A 22,946-nucleotide genomic window follows, 5' to 3' on the forward strand; every position below is an offset into this window, starting at 1 on the left:
ACTTTTTGCAGATGATATGATAGTATATATAAGTGACCCTAAAAATTCTACCAGAGAACTCCTAAACCTGATAAACAGCTTCGGTGAAGTAACTGGATATAAAATAAACTCAAACAAGTCAATGGCCTTTCTCTATACAAAGAATAAACAGGCTGAGAAAGAAATGAGGGAAACAACACCCTTCTCAATAGTCACAAATAATATAAAATATCTCGGCGTGACTCTAACTAAGGAAGTGAAAGATCTGTATGATAAAAACTTTAAATCTCTGAAGAAAGAAATTAAAGAAGATCTCAGAAGATGGAAAGATCTCCCATGCTCATGGATTGGCAGGATCAACATTGTAAAAATGGCTATCTTGCCAAAAGCAATCTACAGATTCAATGCAATCCCCATCAAAATTCCAACTCAATTCTTCAACGAATTGGAAGGAGTAATTTGCAAATTTGTCTGGAATAACAAAAAACCTAGGATAGCAAAAAGTCTTCTCAAGGATAAAAGAACTTCTGGCGGAATCACCATGCCAGACCTAAAGCTTTACTACAGAGCAATTGTGATAAAAACTGCATGGTACTGGTATAGAGACAGACAAGTAGACCAATGGAATAGAATTGAAGATCCAGAAATGAACCCACACACCTATGGTCACTTGATCTTCGACAAGGGAGCTAAAACCATCCAGTGGAAGAAAGACAGCATTTTCAACAATTGGTGCTGGCACAACTGGTTGTTATCATGTAGAAGAATGCGAATCGATCCATACTTATCTCCTTGTACTAAGGTCAAATCTAAGTGGATCAAGGAACTTCACATAAAACCAGAGACACTGAAACTTATAGAGGAGAAAGTGGGGAAAAGCCTTGAAGATATGGGCACAGGGGAAAAATTCCTGAACAGAACAGCAATGGCTTGTGCTGTAAGATCGAGAATCGACAAATGGGACCTAATGAAACTCCAAAGTTTCTGCAAGGCAAAAGACACCGTCAATAAGACAAAAAGACCACCAACAGATTGGGAAAGGATCTTTACCTATCCTAAATCAGATAGGGGACTAATATCCAACATATATAAAGAACTCAAGAAGGTGGACTTCAGAAAATCAAATAACCCCATTAAAAAATGGGGCTCAGAAGTGAACAAAGAATTCTTACCTGAGGAATACTGAATGGCAGAGAAGCACCTGAAAAAATGTTCAACATCCTTAATCATCAGGGAAATGCAAATCAAAACAACCCTGAGATTCCACCTCACACCAGTCAGAATGGCTAAGATCAAAAATTCAGGTGACAGCAGATGCTGGCGTGAATGTGGAGAAAGAGGAACACTCCTCCATTGTTGGTGGGAGTGCAGGCTTGTACAACCACTCTGGAAATCAGTCTGGCGTTTCCTCAGAAAACTGGACATAGTACTACTGGAGGATCCAGCAATACCTCTCCTGGCCATATATCCGGAAGATGCCCCAACTGGTAAGAAGGACACATGCTCCACTATGTTCATAGCAGCCTTATTTATAATAGCCAGAAGCTGGAAAGAACCTAGATGCCCCTCAACAGAGGAATGGATACAGAAAATGTGGTACATCTACACAATGGAGTACTACTCAGCTATTAAAAAGAATGAATTTATGAAATTCCTAGCCAAATGGATGGACCTGGAGGGCATCATCCTGAGTGAGGTAACACATTCACAAAGAAACTCACACAATATGTATTCACTGATATCCCAAACCTAGGATACCCAAGATACAAGATATAATTTGCTAAACACATGAAACTCAAGAAGAATGAAGACTGAAGTGTGGACACTATGCCCCTCCTTAGATTTGGGAACAAAACACCCATGGAAGGAGTTACAGAGACAAAGTTTGGAGCTGAGATGAAAGGATGGACCATGTAGAGACTGCCATATCCAGGGATCCACCCCATAATCAGCATCCAAACGCTGACACCATTGCATACACTAGCAAGATTTTATTGAAAGGACCCAGATGTAGCTGTCTCTTGTGAGACTATGCCGGGGCCTAGCAAACACAGAAGTGGATGCTCACAGTCAGCTAATGGATGGATCATAGGGCTCCCAATGGAGGAGCTAGAGAAAGTAGCCAAGGAGCTAAAGGGATCTGCATCCCTATAGGTGGAACAACATTATGAACTAACCAGTACCCCGGAGCTCTTGACTCTAGCTGCATATATATCAAAAGATGGCCTAGTCGGCCATCACTGGAAAGAGAGGCCCATTGGACTTGCAAACTTTATATGCCCCAGTACAGGGGAACACCAGGGCCAAAAAGGGGGAGTGGGTGGGCAGGGGAGTGGGGGTGGGTGGGATATGGGGGACTTTTGGTATAGCATTGGAAATGTAAATGAGTTAAATACCTAATAAAAACTGGAAAAAAAAATAAAAAATAAAAAAAAAAAAAAAAAAAAAAAAGATCGAGAATTGACAAATGGGACCTAATGAAACTCCAAAGTTTCTGCAAGGCAAAAGACACCGTCAATAAGACAAAAAGACCACCAGCAGATTGGGAAAGGATCTTTACCTATCCTAAATCAGATAGGGGACTAATATCCAACATATATAAAGAATTCAAGAAGGTGGACTCCATAAAATCAAATAACCCCATTAAAAAATGGGGCTCAGAGCTGAACAAAGAATTCTCACCTGAGGAATACCGAATGGCAGAGAAGCACCTGAAAAAATGTTTAACATCCTTAATCATCAGGGAAATGCAAATCAAAACAACCCTGAGATTCCACCTCACACCAGTCAGAATGGCTAAGATCAAAAATTCAGGTGACAGCAGATGCTGGTGTGGATGTGGAGAAAGAGGAACACTCCTCCATTGTTGGTGGGATTGCAGGCTTGTACAACCACTCTGGAAATCAGTCTGGCTTTTCCTCAGAAAATTGGACATTGTACTACCGGAGGATCCAGCAATACCTCTCCTGGGCATATATCCAGAAGATGCCCCAACTGGTAAGAAGGACACATGCTCCACTATGTTCATAGCATCCTTATTTATAATAGCCAGAAGCTGGAAAGAACCCAGATGCCCCTCAACAGAGGAATGGATACAGAAAATGTGGTACATCTACACAATGGAGTACTACTCAGCTATTAAAAAGAATGAATTTATGAAATTCCTAGCCAAATGAATGGACCTGGAGGGCATCATCCTGAGTGAGGTAACACATTCACAAAGGAACTCACACAATATGTACTCACTGATAAGTGGATATTAGCCCAAAACCTAGGATACCCAAGATATAAGATACAATTTCCTAAACACATGAAACTCAAGAAAAATGAAGACTGACGTGTGGACACTATGCCCCTCCTTAGAAGTGGGAACAAAACACCCTTGGAAGTAGTTACAGAGACAAAGTTTGGAGCTGAGATGAAAGGATGGACCATGTAGAGACTGCCATATCCAGGGATCCACCCCATAATCAGCATCCAAACGCTGACACCATTGCATACACTAGCAAGATTTTATGGAAAGGACCCAGATGTAGCTGTCTCTTGTGAGACTATGCCGGGGCCTAGCAAACACAGAAGTGGATGCTCACAGTCAGCTAATGGATGGATCACAGGGCTCCCAATGGAGGAGCTAGAGAAAGTAGCCAAGGAGCTAAAGGGATCTGCAACCCTATAGGTGGAACAACATTATGAACTAACCAGTACCCCAGAGCTCTTGACTGTAGCTGCATATGTATCAAAAGATGGCCTAGTCGGCCATCACTGGAAAGAGAGGCCCATTGGACACGCAAAGTTTATATGCCCCAGTACAGGGGAACGCCAGGGCCAAAAAGGGGGAGTGGGTGGGTAGGGGAGTGGGGTGGGTGGGTATGGGGGACTTTTGGTATAGCATTGGAAATGTAAATGAGCTAAATACCTAATAAAAAAATGGAAAAGGAAAAAAAAAAGAAAATAAAGCATGGTAGTTATAAAAAAAAAAAAAAAAAAAAAAAAAAAAAAAGATGACCTAGTCGGCCATCACTGGAAAGAGAGGCCCATTGGACTTGCAAACTTTATATGCCCCAGTACAGGGGAACACCAGGGCCAAAAAGGGGGAGTGGGTGGGCAGGGGAGTGGGGGTGGGTGGATATGGGGGACTTTTGGTATAGCATTGGAAATGTAAATGAGTTAAATACCTAATAAAAAATGGAAAAAAAAATTGCAAAGTTTCTGTAAGGCAAAAGACACCATCAATAAGACAAAAAGGCCACCAACAGATTGGGAAAGGATCTTTATCTATCCTGTGGTCTTTTGAGCTTGACCCAAACTTTAGACACTGATGCCATTCTCTGTCACTATCATAACAAATTTACTTCATGTTTGTATGGATTAACAAGTCAACATGTTACAGCCAGTGTAGACAATGTGCCAAGTTTTTGTTTGTCCTTTCAAAATGTGAGGCTTTGATATTCTTTTTTTTTAATTTTTTTTTATTTATTAGGTATTTTCTTCATTTACATTTCCAATGCTATCCCAAAAGTCCCCGATACCCTTCCCCGCACTCCCCTACCCAGCCACGCCCACTTCTTGGCCCTGGCATTCCCCTGTACTAGGCATATAAAGTTTGCAAGACCTAGGGGCCTCTCTTTCCAATGATGGCCAACTAGGCCATCTTCTTATACATATGTAGCTAGAGACATGAGCTCTAGGGGGTACTAGTTAGTTCATATTGTTGTTCCAACTACAGGGTTGCAGACCCGTTTAGCTCCTTAGGTACTTTCTCTAGATCCAATGTAGGCATTGGGGGCCCTGTGATCCATCCAATAGCTGACTGTGAGCATACACTTCTGTGTTTGCCAGGCCCCGGCTTAGCCTCACAAGAGACAGCTATATCAGGGTCCTTTCAGCAAAATCTTGCTGGTGTATGCAATGGTGTCCGCATTTGGAGGCTGATTATGGGATGGATCCCTGGATATGGCAGTCTCTAGATGGTCCATCCTTTTGTCTCAGCTCCAAACTTTGTCTCTGTAACTCCTTCCATGGATGTTTTGTTCCCAATTCTAAGAAGGGGCAAAATGTCCACACTTTGGTCTTCGTTCTTCTTGAGTTTCATGAGTTTTGCAAATTGTATCTTGTATCTTGGGTATTCTAAGTTTCTGGGCTAATATCCACTTATCAGTGAATACATATTACGTGAGTTCTTTTGTGATTTGGGTTATCTCACTCAGGATGATGCCCTCCAGGTCCATCTATTTGCCTAGGAATTTCATAAATTTATTCTTTTCAATAGCTGAGTAGTACTCCATTATGTAAATGTACCACATTTTCTGTATCCATTCCTCTGTTGAGGGGCATCTTATTCAACGATGGCTGTTCATATACATTGAAAACAGGAGGAAGTGATATGCTAGAGGGATCATTATTTAGGACCTTACTAAAAGACTGAAGTGCACTTTAACAGAAACTCCAAAAAGTTGAGGCAATAGCTAAGCAGACAAACCCATTTGAGGGCCTATACACTTAGATTTGCGCAGCACAGTGTAAACCAGAGAGGCTCTGTTTGAACTCCTTTTAGCTGCAGAAAGAAGGTTGCTCCCAAAGGAACTCAGTTGTCATGAGTCATCTCCCTAGGAGTTTAATCTAACAGGAAAGATTAGCTCAGATCACAGGGAGGAGACCGTGTTGGGAGCCGCCCCCACATTCGCCGTTACAAGATGGCGCTGACATCCTGTGTTCTAAGTGGTAAACAAATAATCTGCGCATGTGCCAAGGGTATCTTATGACTACTTGTGCTCTGCCTTCCCCGTGACGTCAACTCGGCCGATGGGCTGCAGCCAATCAAGGAGTGACACGTCCGAGGCGAAGGAGAATGCTCCTTAAGAGGGACGGGGTTTTCGTTTTCTCGCTCTCTTGCTTCTTGCTCTCTTTTCCTGAAGATGTAAGAATAAAGCTTTGCCGCAGAAGATTCTGGTCTGTGGTGTTCTTCCTGGCCGGTCGTGAGAACGCGTCTAATAACAATTGGTGCCGAATTCCGGGACGAGAAAAAACTCCGGACTGGCGCAGGAGGGATACTTCATTCCGGAACCAGAACTGCGGATCACGTTTATAAAGGTTCCCGTAAAGCAGACTGTTGAGAAGGATTCAACTGCCGAATTCAGAACTCATCAGCTGGGGAACGACGGTGATAAAGGTTCCCGTAAAGCAGACTGTTGAGAAGGATTCAACTGCCGAATTCAGAACTCATCAGCTGGGGAACGGAAGTGAGAAATGGCTTTACCAGGTATGTTTGGCCTTGAACTTTTTCTAGTGTTAGGAGCCCTTTTGTTCCTTTTCACATGTTATATAGTGCTTAAGGCAGGGCTAAAAATTCTAGAGGAAATTCAGGACAGTCTATCAGAAGTAAAGCGGAGAGAGAGAGTAGGAACAAGGAGAAACGGTAAGTATACAGGCCTTTCCAAGGGTCTTGAACCCGAGGAAAAGTTAAGGTTAGGTAGGAATACCTGGAGAGAGATTAGAAGAAAAAGAGGAAAAAGGGAGAAGAAAAAAGATCGATTAGCGGAGGTCTCTAGGAGATACTCGTCACTAGATGAGCTCAGGAAGCCAGCTCTTAGTAGTTCTGAAGCAGATGAAGAATCCTCCTCTGAGGAAACAGACTGGGAGGAAGAAGCAGCCCATTACCAGCCAGCTAATCGGTCAAGAAAAAAGCCAAAAGCGGCTGGCGAAGGCCAGTTTGCTAATTGGCCTCAGGGCAATCGGCTACCAGGTGCACTCCCGCCCTATGCGGAGTCCCCGCCCTGCGTAGTGCGTCAGCCCGTAGTGCGTCAACAATGCGCAGAGAGGCAGTGCGCAGAGAGGCAGTGCGCAGACTCATTCATTCCCCGAGAGGAACAAAGGAAAATACAACAGGCATTTCCAGTCTTTGAAGGAGCCGAGGGTGGGCGTGTCCACGCTCCGGTAGAATATGTGCAGATTAAATATGGAATTAATGCTAATTTTACCTTGGTGCAGTTAGACAGGCTTGCCGGCATGGCACTAACTCCTGCCGACTGGCAAATGATTGCAAAAGCCGCTCTCCCTAATATGGGCAAATATTTGGAATGGAGATCTCTGTGGCGAGAGGCTGCACAGGCGCAGGACCGAGCAAACGCTGCTGCTTTAACTCCAGAGCAGAGAGAGTGGACTTTTGACTTGTTAACGGGTCAGAGAGCTTATTCTGCTAAACCTGATAAGAGGTATCAATGGAAGGTCTTACCACAGGGGATGTCCAATAGTCCTACAATGTGCCAGCTTTATATGCAAGAAGCTCTTTTGCCAGTGAGGGAACAATTCCCCTCTTTAATTTTGCTCCTTTACATGGATGACATCCTCCTGTGCCATAAAGACCTTACCATGCTACAAAAGGCATATCCTTTTCTACTTAAAACTTTAAGTCAGTGGGGTTTACAGATAGCCACAGAAAAGGTCCAAATTTCTGATACAGGACAATTCTTGGGCTCTGTGGTGTCCCCAGATAAGATTGTGCCCCAAAAGGTAGAGATAAGAAGAGATCACCTCCATACCTTAAATGATTTTCAAAAGCTGTTGGGAGATATTAATTGGCTCAGACCTTTTTTAAAGATTCCTTCCGCTGAGTTAAGGCCTTTGTTTAGTATTTTAGAAGGAGATCCTCATATCTCCTCCCCTAGGACTCTTACTCTAGCTGCTAACCAGGCCTTACAAAAAGTGGAAAAAGCCTTACAGAATGCACAATTACAACGTATTGAGGATTCGCAGCCTTTCAGTTTGTGTGTCTTTAAGACAGCACAATTGCCAACTGCAGTTTTGTGGCAGAATGGGCCATTGTTGTGGATCCATCCAAACGTATCCCCAGCTAAAATAATAGATTGGTATCCTGATGCAATTGCACAGCTTGCCCTTAAAGGTCTAAAAGCAGCAATCACCCACTTTGGGCAAAGTCCATATCTTTTAATTGTACCTTATACCGCTGCACAGGTTCAAACCTTGGCAGCCACATCTAATGATTGGGCAGTTTTAGTTACCTCCTTTTCAGGAAAAATAGATAACCATTATCCAAAACATCCAATCTTACAGTTTGCCCAAAATCAATCTGTTGTGTTTCCACAAATAACAGTAAGAAACCCACTTAAAAATGGGATTGTGGTATATACTGATGGATCAAAAACTGGCATAGGTGCCTATGTGGCTAATGGTAAAGTGGTATCCAAACAGTATAATGAAAATTCACCTCAAGTGGTAGAATGTTTAGTGGTCTTAGAAGTTTTAAAAACCTTTTTAAAACCCCTTAATATTGTGTCAGATTCCTATTATGTGGTTAATGCAGTAAATCTTTTAGAAGTGGCTGGAGTGATTAAGCCTTCCAGTAGAGTTGCCAATATTTTTCAGCAGATACAATTAGTTTTGTTATCTAGAAGATCTCCTGTTTATATTACTCATGTTAGAGCCCATTCAGGCCTACCTGGCCCCATGGCTCTGGGAAATGATTTGGCAGATAAGGCCACTAAAGTGGTGGCTGCTGCCCTATCATCCCCGGTAGAGGCTGCAAGAAATTTTCATAACAATTTTCATGTGACGGCTGAAACATTACGCAGTCGTTTCTCCTTGACAAGAAAAGAAGCCCGTGACATTGTTACTCAATGTCAAAGCTGCTGTGAGTTCTTGCCAGTTCCTCATGTGGGAATTAACCCACGCGGTATTCGACCTCTACAGGTCTGGCAAATGGATGTTACACATGTTTCTTCCTTTGGAAAACTTCAATATCTCCATGTGTCCATTGACACATGTTCTGGCATCATGTTTGCTTCTCCGTTAACTGGAGAAAAAGCCTCACATGTGATTCAACATTGTCTTGAGGCATGGAGTGCTTGGGGGAAACCCAGACTCCTTAAGACTGATAATGGACCAGCTTATACGTCTCAAAAATTCCAACAGTTCTGCCGTCAGATGGACGTAACCCACCTGACTGGACTTCCATACAACCCTCAAGGACAGGGTATTGTTGAGCGTGCGCATCGCACCCTCAAAACCTATCTTATAAAACAGAAGAGGGGAACTTTTGAGGAGACTGTACCCCGAGCACCAAGAGTGTCGGTGTCTTTGGCACTCTTTACACTCAATTTTTTAAATATTGATGCTCATGGCCATACTGCGGCTGAACGTCATTGTTCAGAGCCAGATAGGCCCAATGAGATGGTTAAATGGAAAAATGTCCTTGATAATAAATGGTATGGCCCGGATCCTATCTTGATAAGATCCAGGGGAGCTATCTGTGTTTTCCCACAGAATGAAGACAACCCATTTTGGGTACCAGAAAGACTCACCCGAAAAATCCAGACTGACCAAGGGAATACTAATGTCCCTCGTCTTGGTGATGTCCAGGGCGTCAATAATAAAGAGAGAGCAGCGTTGGGGGATAATGTCGACATTTCCACTCCCAATGACGGTGATGTATAATGCTCAAGTATTCTCCTGCCTTTTTACCACTAACTGGGAACTGGGTTTGGCCTTAATTCAGACAGCCTTGGTTCTGTCTGGACAGGTCCAGATGACTGACACCATTAACACTTTGTCAGCCTCAGTGACTACAGTCATAGATAAACAGGCCTCAGCTAATGTCAAGATACAGGGAGGTCTCATGCTGGTTAATCAACTCATAGATCTTGTCCAGATACAACTAGATGTATTATGACAAATAACTCAGCAGGGATGTGAACAAAAGTTTCCGGGATTGTGTGTTATTTCCATTCAGTATGTTAAATTTACTAGGGCAGCTAATTTGTCAAAAAGTCTTTTTCAGTATATGTTACAGAATTGGATGGCTGAATTTGAACAGACCCTTCGAGGCTTGCCATCATTCAGGTCAACTCCACGCGCTTGGACCTGTCCCTGACCAAAGGATTACCCAATTGGATCTCCTCAGCATTTTCTTTCTTTAAAAAATGGGTGGGATTAATATTATTTGGAGATACACTTTGCTGTGGATTAGTGTTGCTTCTTTGATTGGTCTGTAAGCTTAAGGCCTAAACTAGGAGAGACAAGGTGGTTATTGCCCAGGCGCTTGCAGGACTAGAACATGGAGCTCCCCCTGATATATGGTTATCTATGCTTAGGCAATAGGTCGCTGGCCACTCAGCTCTTATATCCCATGAGGCTAGACTCATTGCACGGGATAGAGTGAGTGTGCTTCAGCAGCCCGAGAGAGTTGCAAGGCTAAGCACTGCAATGGAAAGGCTCTGCGGCATATATGAGCCTATTCTAGGGAGACATGTCATCTTTCATGAAGGTTCAGTGTCCTAGTTCCCTTCCCCCAGGCAAAACGACACGGGAGCAGGTCAGGGTTGCTCTGGGTAAAAGCCTGTAAGCCTGAGAGCTAATCCTGTACATGGCTCCTTTACCTACACACTGGGGATTTGACCTCTATCTCCACTCTCATTAATATGGGTGGCCTATTTGCTCTTATTAAAAGAAAAAGGGGGAGATGTTGGGAGCCGCCCCCACATTCGCCGTTACAAGATGGCGCTGACATCCTGTGTTCTAAGTGGTAAACAAATAATCTGCGCATGTGCCAAGGGTATCTTATGACTACTTGTGCTCTGCCTTCCCCGTGACGTCAACTCGGCCGATGGGCTGCAGCCAATCAAGGAGTGACACGTCCGAGGCGAAGGAGAATGCTCCTTAAGAGGGACGGGGTTTTCGTTTTCTCGCTCTCTTGCTTCTTGCTCTCTTTTCCTGAAGATGTAAGAATAAAGCTTTGCCGCAGAAGATTCTGGTCTGTGGTGTTCTTCCTGGCCGGTCGTGAGAACGCGTCTAATAACAAGACCGGAGGAAGACACCACTCTGGCTTATCGCCTATGCTTTGAGGACCCATTCATCTTTCCCCCAAATCACTTACTCTCCTAACTTGAAATCATACCTCATTCCCTGTCTTCCATTACAAGGGTGCATAAGAAAAAGCTTACTGGATCTGTAGATATTCACTTTTCTTTCATTCTTTGTCCCTGCTCATGGCATCTAGCTGTACACTCTTCTGCTAATTTCATAGATTCAGTTATCAGTGTATCAGAGGGTTGACAGAGAATTTTCCACCCATGCATAGTCAAGGTCAGTGAAGAGGCTGTTAGGTATAGCAATCAAATTGATTAAATTGCCCTTGCCAAGTTTCATTTTTCAAATTGCAGTGAGTCTTCCAACCTTTTCAGAAGAACAATAATGAAGGTGGGAAAGCCATAATATTCATAGCTAGGTGTAGCACTATGCATCTTCTGTCCCTGACAAGCCGATCCACGAAGTACATTGGCTAGTAAGTCTGTGAGAATTAATGAGTTATGGGTTAAGTGAGAAACTGTTGCAAACGAATAAGATGGAGAGCAATCAAGGGAGATATCCGAGATTGGCCTATGGCTTCCCTGTGCACAAAACCTTCATTCACCTGAGTATACAGCCAAAATGAACACCTATATACACCACACACAGAGACAGGAGAATAAACAAAACCAACATGATTAAATATGCTTTCACCTATGGCTGCAGTATTAGCCCTACTGAAATATTCTTATAGCACTGGCAAGATATACTACTGCAATAGCATGTTCATATATTTCATATCTCCATGAGGACAGAAATTGAATGCAGCCCTTCCATAAACACGACAGAGGAACATTCGGGTACTGAAGTATACCATTTGAAATTTTAATTGCTTTCTCTGGACTATGGGGATGAAAACTCAAATATTTAACTGCTAAATATTTTGGTAGTTTTGTAATATCCAGTATACCTATACTTCCCATATGCAACCCTTTTTGTCCTCTCTGTGATGAACTGTGGAAGTCAGAACCTGGAGTAAATTCAGTTCTAAGACCTCAGAAAGGATTAGGCATTTATATAGGTACACCAGGAGTCAATATTCATGTAAAATATAATCTTTTAAAATACTTCAATATTTACCTTGTTTATTTAAAAAAATCACAATTTATTTTCATTTTATAGTCTTCTTCTCACCCTCCAGCTCCCCTCCAAAACTTCCCATGAAATCTCCCTTCTTCTTCCTCTTCCTTTTCTCCTGCTTTTTCTTCTTTTGTTTTATTGTTTTTATTTGTTTGTTTGTTTGTTTGAGGCAGGATTTCTTGTGTACTTCTGACTGTCCTGGAACTTGCTTTGTAGACCAGGTTGGCTTAGAAATCAGAGATTAGCTTGCCTTTGCCTCCTAAGTGCTGCAATTAAAGGAGTGCATCACCATGCCTGGATGATATCTCCCTTCTGACTTCACGTACTCCTTTGTTGTTTATTTATTTGCTTATCTATCTATCTATCTATCTATCTATCTATCTATCTATCTATCTATCTATCTATCATCTATCTATCCTAAATAGCATTGTCCATATGCACGCGGGTATGAGATTATCTACAGGGGAAAGGACAACATTCCAATGGCCACACTCATAAAGAAAAGTGACCCCCAAAACATGCATTACCCTAAAACTGTCATGAAATGTCAATAGTTTCTCAAGTAGGAGTGGTATCTCAGGAGTCTTTTCTGCCTCCATGTTGAGCTTTTTTAGCTGGCTAGACTTTGTGCAGGTTTTATGCAGGTAAGTTCTGCTGTGAGTTTGTATGCACAACAGCTATGTAAGAGGACAGCATTCCACAGCATTCCTCCCCATCTTCTGCCTCTTATGCTCCTTTTACCCCTCTTTCCTAAAGCTCCCTATGTTTCAGAGGCTGAGTGGTATAGATGACCCTCCCGTCTATAAATGAATGCTGACTGTTGCTTATTCTTAGCACTTTGAACAGAAAAGCATCTCTACACTAACCACTTTCTCTGACAAAAGTTGGCAGCAGTACAAATCTGTACATATAACTATAAATATATTTAGATGACAGTTTGGTCATTTGAGTGTTTACTATGAAATCAGTACGTCTCCTTTAGAGCCTGTGACTACTGCAGTCAGAATTTTGACCATATTTACAGGACCAGACATGAGTACGTCCTGTGGAGCAGACTTGACCTGAGAATAATTGTTTACTCTAAAAACAGTCTTCCCACTGTTGCATCAGTGGGCACATCTTACCCGGCAAGGTAGGATTGCAGTATGCAATATCCAGTACTAGATGAGATTCATTGGTACTTTTTCTCCTTTAGTAGCCTGGGTAGAAACTTTGTCACTACAAAAGCTAGCTATCAGGGAGAAATTCCTAGTTACAATACAACTGATTTTTCTGTATCTTACAAGAAGAGTATGTGGCATTTTGAACAGCAGTGTCTTACTAGGATAATGGCACTAGCCTGTTTTGTTTTGGGAGTCTTTGGATCCTCTCTGACCAACAATTAAAAATACATAATTGGTTTTAATATTCTCTTGCTAAAAATTAGGACTAAGTTGAATGGGGAACTGAAGAACTGTCCTGATTGCCTTAAATGAAGTGGGAAGTGCCATGCAGATGGCTCCTGTCATAGGAGCCCAGATAAACAACTGCATAGCAGCAGCAGGATTCTTCTCCCTTTATTTGTTTGATTGTCCTTCTTGTTATGGGTTGATTAACTTGTTGCTGATGCTGCTTCTTTCATTGTTGATGTCAGAACCAGGACTTCCATGCTCCTGTGGTAGACTAAGGATCAGTGGATCTGCAGGGAGCCTCTAGGTTTTCTGTGCCAGGTTGGGGATTTGAGGACCTACTGGGTTGTCAGCCTCTCCAATGAGAGACAGCCAACTCCTGAGGTATATCACCTGAACTACTTAGTAACTACTAGGTTTTTTTTTGTTTGTTTGTTTGTTTGTTTGTTTTTTTTTTTTTTTTTTGAGACAGGGTTTCTCTGTATAGCCCTGGCTGTGCTGGAACTCACTCTGTAGACCAGGCTGGCCTTGAACTCAGAAATCTGCTTGCCTCTGCCTCCCAAATGCTGGGATTAAAGGTGTGCACCACCACCACCCAGCTAGCTATTGTTATTAAGTGATTCAGTAAATAGATGCATACATTTTCATCTTATCAGTTTGTTCCATTGAGAATCCACAACTGCACTAGGATGAGACCTGTGCTTGGCACTGATATTTCCATTTAATAATCCCTGTCTTAGTGAAACAGCATTGTACAGACACGTAGATCGATGAACTAGACTAGGGAACTAAATATAACTGCATGCAGCTGCAACTATCATTGATTCAGACACCAGAAATATAAATGGAAGAAAGGACAATGTCTACAATAAGAGAACCTGAATTTCAATATGCAGAAAATCAAACTAGACCTGCACCATTCACTAAAATTTGACTCCATTTTTTTCTAAGCATTTCACCATACAACCTGATTTCCTGAATTTGCAAAGGAAAAAGTATGTAGTGCACATAAGCTTATAGTCATGGGTAAAGATTTTCTAAACAGGAGTCTGGTAGCTAAGGAAAGAAGACCTACAATCAAGACCTACTCTAGATCATGAAGAAAATTGCCCATCTAGTATAGAAGAAATTCTCAGGATAAGAGGAACATCTTTGCCAGTTATACCTATGACAAACATTTACTGTCTAGAATATCCAAAGAATTCACAAAACAGAATCCCCCAAGAAAATAAGCAACCCAATAAAAAAAAGTGAAAAATATAAAACAGAAATTTCTCAAAAGAAGGAACAAACATGGACTTATACACTTAAATAGTGCTCAACACCCTTAGTCATCAGGAGATTTCAAGTAAAAACTCATTAAGAGTCTATGTCACTCTAGTCAGAAGGGCCATCATCCGGAATGCAAATGTCAACAAAAGCAGGGGTGGGCATGGGGAAAAGGGAACCTCATACACTGTTGGTGGGAATGTTAGCTAGTGTAGCCACTTTGGAACTCAAACAATTTAAAATAGATCAACCCCGTGATCCAATTATACTGTTCCTGGGTGTATACCTAGCGAACTTTATATCTTACTACAAAAGTCCTTCCATACCCATGTTCATTGTTGCTCTATTAAAAACATCTAGGAAATGTACTATACCTAGATATACATCAACAGAAGAATGGATTATGAAACTATCACACATATACACAGTGAAATATTACTCAGATATAAAATAAATAAAGCCATGAAATTTACAGGAGAATGGTTGAACCTAACCCATTGTACTAAGAGGATGCATCTAAGGATTAGAAAGATAAATTCTACACATACTTTTCAATATATGGATCTTTTGTTTTGTGTGTTTAACTTAGAGGATAAATGGATATTAGGAAACTAGATTCATGTCATTGGAAGGGCTTTGCGAATAGAACAGTGCATTTATGGAGGGGAGCCTTCAAAATGTAAGTGGAAGCCGGGTGTGGTAGCTCATGCCTTTAATCTCAGCACTCAGGAGGCAGAGGCTGGTGGATTTCTGAGTTCGAGGCCAGCCTGGGCTACAAAGTGAGCTCCAGGACAGCCAGGGCTATACAGAGAAACCCTGTCTCAAAAAAAAAAAAAAATGTAAGTGGAGTTAAAGTAAAGGAGATGAATATGGAGGTGGAATGGGCCAAGCAATTGGTGAAATCAAAAGATTAGGGAAATGAAGAGAAGATTTTGCAATCTTAGTTGAAACAATTTAATAGGAGTGGATAGTGGAAGTCACATGACATGAATTAATAGAGAACTAAGGTTTAACTGATGGTGGGTCAGAAGGATCCAGAAAGGACGATAGAGAAATGGGTCAACCCAAACCAATTACTTATGAAGGACTTTTAGCAGACGTACTCCACTTTAGCAAACTTACATTTTTTAAAGTGGTAATTTCATCATGCTAATTAAGAAGCACAGGACACTGTTTATTATAAATGTCATCATAGGTTAGAATGAGTTGACTACATGTTATAGAGCTAATTTAAATTGTGTATCTCAGCAGTTTCAGTCCTGCCTGCCTTTGCCCAGAAACCTGCCAAAGCTTTTCCTTGGCACTCAGTTCTTTTGGCATTTGCAAATTCAGATAGCGCTTATATGTTACATGAAACTAGTCAGATTCTTATGAAAAATTCTTACCTACTCCAATGGTATGATTAGATTTCTAAGAATTTCACATATTTTCTGGAACACCTATTAATAACACATCCATACAACTGTAAGTCAAAGAAGATTTAGGATTTTTTAATTTGATAATGCTTCCCCTCTAACAGCATATCAAGACAAACTATTAATATCTATGTTGTATAAAGATGTGAATTTATGAAAATTTCTGTGATTGTTCCTAGAAATCTCAGTTTACTTAAGATAAAGAAAAAGACTTCACCTGTGTGGTGATAAACATCAGAGTCACTGAATTTGGGAGGCAGAAGCAAGAAGAACATGGGTTTGAGAAGCCAATAATAAAGGTGTATCTCAAAGAAAAAGAAAAGAAAGAAAGAAGTCTTAATCTTTAATTTGATTTAAGAAAGCTTATCAAAAATTTTTCAAAGCTTTAAAATATTTTATTGAAATGAGACCATATGCCATATATGTCATAGGTAAGCTAAGCTCTTAGTCCTTCATGTAACCAGAGAAATATAATAGAGGAACCTGCTATTGGGGTAGACTTTTGTGGAATTCCTCCCCACTTCCCATTCTCCAACATTCAAAGTGCAAAAGAAAAGCAATACCTAAATGATTAGTGTCGGGGTTTGAGAATTCCTATACCAGGGAGTGGCACTATTTGGAGGTATGGCCTTATTGGTGTAGGTGTGTCACTGTGGGATTGGGCTTTAAAATACTCAGCCTAGGTTTCTTGAAGCCAGTCTTCTCCTAGCAGCCTTCAGATGAAGATGTAGAACTCTCAGCTTGGCCTGCACTGTGCCTGTCTGATTGCTGCCATGATCCTACTTTGATAATGGGATGAAATATATATATATAGTATTTTATATAGTTTATATATAGTATTTTATATAGTTCATATATAGTATTTTATATAGTATATATATAGTATTTTATATAGTATATATATAGTATATAAAGTATAAGTACATATATATATATATATACTTTATTTTCTTTCTTAATATCATTGGCTTCCAAGTGGTGAGTGGAACCCTTTGGGTCTGCCAACAAAGGGGAATATAGAGAACTATAAAGTTGTCACTCAGTGGCAAGATGCTAACCCCAGAAAAGAGAACACACATCACAGGGATTCATCTTGCTGGTACACAGTCTTCATTTTCTAGGGCAGTTTCCTTTATAAACACTGAAGAAAAACTAAATAATTCTCATTAAGAACAGGTGAACACTAAGAAATTTGGTGTTTTAACAGAAGAGACCAAATTCTAGATTTGCTACAGTGTAGTTTGATATTAGTGATCAATTTTTAGAAAACCACATATAAATATTTCATATTTAATCTTTAACCAGCCTGACCACATGTAATGTTTCCTTTAAAAGATTCTTCTTATACAAGTTTAAATCAATTTTCATATCTCTCTTGTGATATGTGTGATACTTTGCTTCATTTTCATTCAGAATAAACAGCCATTTAACTTCACTACAAAAATGTTCTTTATAATTTCCCTTGGAAATATATCGTCCATAATTTGTAGCTTCACTTACTATGAACAGGTCTTGCATATGGAGTTGTTACTACTTTATTTCAAGTTTTAATTAATACATTTTAATTAGAGTTTAGCTCTTAGAATTTGATTTCTAGTGAAAACACAGGAGATAAGCAATTCTGAGATGTCTGCCATATACCATGATCTCATGAATATACATTTTATAATTTCTGGAAACATATGCTTGCTTGGAGTACAGGGTTTTTTTGTCTGTGTGTTTACTAACAGAGTAAATTATATGTTAGCTTCTCCACACCGTGTTAAAAAGAAATGCCAGGGTCTATATACTATAAACTTATGTTTAGCAATTAGTGCTTCTGTAATGTGTCTTAGAGTTTGTTCAGAACTTCCATGATTATCTATTGCTTTGTGGAATACAACTGTAGATCTCCAAACACTGACAAAGGGTTTTTAAGAACTATGATCTATCCATGAACAAACGTTTATGCCATTTACACTCTTCCGATTTACTCATTCATAACAATTATGCTTGAATTACCCCACCCTAAAACATGGCATCTTCATAACTGCCAAAGGCACATGAAAACCCTATACAATACAGAGCCAGTCTTTTAGACTTTTCCTCCATCTGCATAAGCACAGCATAGAGCCAACAGAAAGAAATCAACATTAACTTTTATTTCAGAAGGGAGCCTGAAGCCAACTGCTCACAAATTATTGTGTGTTCCTGGAAAGGCCCATTTATTTTTCAACCAAATCCTTCACATTGAGTTATCTCATCTTAAGTCCCTGGACATTTCCCCATTTCCCTATTCTAGTGGGTAGAATCAGTAAAGACCTGAATTCTTGTTTGGATTGATTTAATTATTGATTTGATTTTTCACTCGGGTGTTCCTTGTAGCCTCTACATTTTGCTTTAAACATTTCTGTACATTCACGTAAATAAAAATAAAAGTGGTTCCAGATCCTCTGATGTTCCAGAACTAGCTGGGATTCCTTCTGTCCACCTGACCCTGTACAGTGTTTGCATAGAGCATTAGTTCAACTCCACCAAAGACAGTTGATTTATCATACTTTCAACAAATATCTTTTTATTTTACCCTAAATCTGTAGTTCCAGAGTTAAAGCAGGGTGGAGAAGACATAATAGAAAGTTTAAAACAGAGGGGAACAGGACTCTGTTGTAAGGACTACATAACATTACAAATGTGTAAGTTGGAAGCCCTGATGTGACAAGGGTCAGATCCGAGGCTTGTCAAGTGGGTTTGCCTGTACCTCTTCTCTGTATACATTTCTAGTCACATGGGTTTGAGGGCATGGGCACAGTCTTATAAATAGAGATATTCTTAATAAATATAAATTAATTTTACCAAAACTACCCAAATAAATAGCCACCTTCTCAATTCTCACTTGCAAGTTTTTCCTTTAAAACAAAACAAAACAACAACAACAACAACAAAAACAAACAATGCTGAGTCTTGAGTGGAACCTGATAATGAAGGGTGGGAGGAGCCCTTTTTAAGAGCTAATTCTTTTTTTTTTTTTTTTTCTCAATTGCACTGTTTAAGTTTTTGACCATGATATAAGGACAGCTAAAGTAAGAGACCCCATTGGTAAGAGAAATGAAATTCTATAAGTACCTGCTTCTTCATATTCAAAGCAGAGAAATCATGAGCAAAAAAAAAAAAAATTAGGTTGTTTGTTTTAGGTTGCAGAAGACTAAAGAAATACAGCCTGATTTATCAGTCAATGTAAAACATATTCTTTTAACAATTAGTTTGCTAAACTTTTTAAAGGTTTTAGAAATACATAAAAGCCACTTAAATATACACTATTGCTTAGGAGACATTTATGATCACTCTATCTCTCTCTACAAGCATATACATGCATATTCATGTACACACACACACACACACACACACACACACCATCAAATATACATTTTCCCCTAAATTGCTAACAGATGAGCAGTTGTTTCGTTGAGGTTAGTTATTGCCTAATGTCACTAAAGTTCTTTTAAGCTGTTTTTACTGATGTTCAATCATTTCTGTAGAAATGCAGTTTCTGAGATGGAGAAGTTCCAGATTCTTTGGCTTTCTGTATATTTACCTACCTATTATCTGTACAACACATAGTTCATAAGGATAAGCCAACTATTCTGAGGCAAGTATGAGTGACCATGAGCACACACACACACAAAAAAAAAAAAAAAGAAAGAAAAGAAAAAAGAAAAAAGACTTGGGCTGTCCCACACAGCTTGCATAAACTTTTATAGACAGATAACAAAATGAGAGCCACAATTCAACAAATTTACACATTACATTGATGGGAATAGTGAATAGATTGGTAATGTCAAAGTAAGAAATTTTCTTATTCACGTTCTAAACATAATATCCTTAGTTTTGAGATTGGTGGAAGATAGTGGTCTATTAAGCTAATGTACTATAAAAGTTTTGCCTGAAATTCAGAAGAGTGTAGGGGAACATGTAAAAGTGGGTGGTACTTGTGTAGTAAAAGGATACAGTTAAAGATAGCCCAAGGCAACCTTGAGTGTCAATCTGCAACATTCTAACTGCCTACCATTTTAAAGTGATAATTATTCAACAATTCTAAGAAGTTAACTCAGATATGGTTCTTCCCCAGAACTTCAGTTTTGGAGATTGTTTCTAGTGCTTTGATTCAACCGCAAATCTATGTGTCTAAACTGTAAAGGTCCTTATCCACAGTTGGTTTTTGATAGATCAATAAAGATGCCAACAGTCAATGGATCTGCAAATGAAAGGCACAGGGAGGGACCCTTAGAGTTGCTCAGGCTAGGGTGAAGAGAAGAATTGGAGAATTATCATGACTCAGGGTAGAAGGTATGCAGAAGTGGCAGGAGATAAAGCCAACCAGCTGTGTGAGATTTCAGGTAAGTAACCCCTGGCTACTTCCCCAATTAGGTCTGGGGTAGCAGGGGAAGGTTTAGGAATGCTCAACCTTTGAGGTGTCCAAGGCAATTTAAAAATAGGCTAATATGTGTGTATGTGTGTATGTGTGTGTGTATCTTTCATTTGCAGATCCAAAAATAGCTCCTGGGGGAGTGTGCATGTGAGATCTGCTGGGAGCCTCAAGAGGAGAAACAAAACCTCCTGCTACACTTCAGTTCTCTTTACCAAAATCAGTCCAGGTTCTCATGATGCCTTTGGACACCCATGGCCTGAATTGGGTCCAACCTAATGAATTATTGGCTCTAGTATAAACCTCAACCCCTCTCCATCAAAATCTTAAAGATCTCATATCTAAGTGGAATTTGACTTTCCCAGTTTCTCTGAGAGACTGTGAGCACATTGGGGTAAGCAGGGTACTGTAAATGGTCACTTGGTGTTCACTGGCCTTCTGTCTTATATCCTATCTCCACTGCCAACCTGCTACAAATGTTAAACAACCATGTTTGTGTTTGGAAGCCTAGAGTAGGGGAGCATGAGCCTGGAGAGCTCTGCTTAAAACAGGAGCCAACTTTAGTTATGGATACAGTGATACAAGTTCTATACAGAAAGAGCTTGGCTTGGCATTTTCTACATTTGAACATGGCCTGATTAGGTGGCCACCTGTGACTGGCAGACACTAACGACTGTGATTGATTGTGATTTAGCTGTCTGTGACAAATTTGTTCTCCTTGGTTAGGCCTTCAGTTAATCTGCTAAACAAGCTAGACAACAGTTATAAGAAAGGATTCCAACACACACACACACACACACACACAAATATTCTTCTGACAAACTTAGTTTAATACACCAGCCAGTGATCTTGCCATACTCCTATTTTCTGAGGGTATAGGTGAGGTGACAGATATGGGCTAAGTGCAATAGAACCTCTGGCTGCTTCAATGTCCTGTACAACTTCCATCATAATACTAGGGATACTGTTTCTAATAAAATCTCTAATTTCCCACTCAAAATTAGACTCTATATGACATTTTTCCTCTCTTACTTGTTCTTTGCAAGGTTCAAACCATACTTGGACAAAGAGGACATTGTATCTTCTGACACAGAAAGCTGCAAGATGCTGTCTTCAAGGAAATGCAGATTACACACAGGTATTGTGAGACGGAAGTGGGTTTAAAGAGACAAGAGTCTCTTTTGACAGCTAACAACATGTATGGATATTAAGGCTACTTGAATGATTGATATGTGACCCTGATATTTAAGAGTTATAAATATATGCAGTCCATTGATTCATTTAGGAGGCTGGGTTTCATTGTTCTGTTTCTTTTCTTTTCTTTTCCTAGGAATTTGCCTTAACCAGTGCATAAGGAGAAAGAAAGTGACCCAGGATCAAGGCTTCATAGAGAGAAAACACACAAAGCTCGAAAGAGTCCTCCTTTAAAATAGAACAGTACTGAGGATGTAGCTCAACGGCAGACACTTACCAGCATAAAAGAGGTCCTGGGACTGACCCTACCGCCTGCTGTACATGAGTAAATAAATAATCCAAGCAGAACAAGAACCACAGGTCCAAATGTGAATGTCTATTTACTTGAGAAGAAAATAGCACCACAAGCTTCAAATCAGAACAACCAGGGGACAAACACCAGACTGCAGGGGTTGGTTGTTGTTGTTGTCGTTGTTGTTGTTGTTGTTCTTGTTGTTGATTTGTTTGACTGATCCTTTGTGGAACCTTAAAAGGACTCTATATATATCAACATTGCTGGGTGCACATTTTACTAGGACTCCTGGAAAGGTCACTGCTGAGTTCTCAGGAGCTTTCCTGAAAATTAAATGTGATAACGAACAGGGAGCTCTCTTCTGCCTTTTAAGTTGTTTCTAGATTTAATTGGCTGTAGTCACATGATCCAGAGGCAATGAATGATTTGCAACTTGACCAAAGCAAATGAATATCACATTTATAAGGAGTTTTGACTTTTGTTTTTAACCTAGTATATTTAGGAAATAAATATAGAGAAATACAGAGAAAGAAAGAAAGGGCGAGGTGGAGACAGGGAGCCAGAAAGAGAGAGAGAGAGAGAGAGAGAGAGAGAGAGAGAGAGAGAGAGAGAGAGAATGTGAGTTTAAGTGCATCTTTTTCTAGATTGTCAACTTTTATAAGAGGATGTCAGCTAAAGCTTATCTCAGCTTGCTTTGAAGAGATAAGGCTGCACACTCCATTGCTCTTAGCCACTTTTCAGAGAGCTTGTGGCTTTAAACTCACTGCCCTTGACACTTATCCAAGGCTTGGCTAGTGGACAGTGTTTACCACTCACTCTGAAGAACTTGTGTTCAAGCCATTTCTTTGGGAACAAGTGTCATTTTGGTACTATGAATAGTTCTACGACATGATAACAATAATTTAATGAATTGAATTTGGGGTCATTATCTATCAATTCATTTGTGGTCATTCCCACTAGTAAATAACTCTTGGTTTTTAGATCTCAGTTTTCTCAAACTAGAACCTTTTCTGAAAATATTTGTTCACGTTTCCATCACAATATGGCCAGTACTCCCATAGCATCTT

The 22,946-nt window shown here is 40.2% G+C and overlaps 1 long non-coding RNA gene across 1 annotated transcript; it reads left to right on the plus strand.

The window, feature by feature from the left end:
- The first annotated feature begins 20,500 nt into the window (after positions 1 to 20,500).
- Gm32621 lies at positions 20,501 to 22,288 on the plus strand. The gene is made up of 3 exons (XR_378849.2): positions 20,501 to 20,787; positions 21,440 to 21,531; positions 21,724 to 22,288. It is a non-coding gene; the product is annotated as a predicted gene, 32621 (long non-coding RNA).
- Positions 22,289 to 22,946: the final 658 nt, after the last annotated feature.

Source organism: Mus musculus, chromosome 8, assembly GCF_000001635.26.
Source record: "Mus musculus strain C57BL/6J chromosome 8, GRCm38.p6 C57BL/6J".
Taxonomy (NCBI): Eukaryota; Metazoa; Chordata; class Mammalia; order Rodentia; family Muridae; genus Mus; species Mus musculus.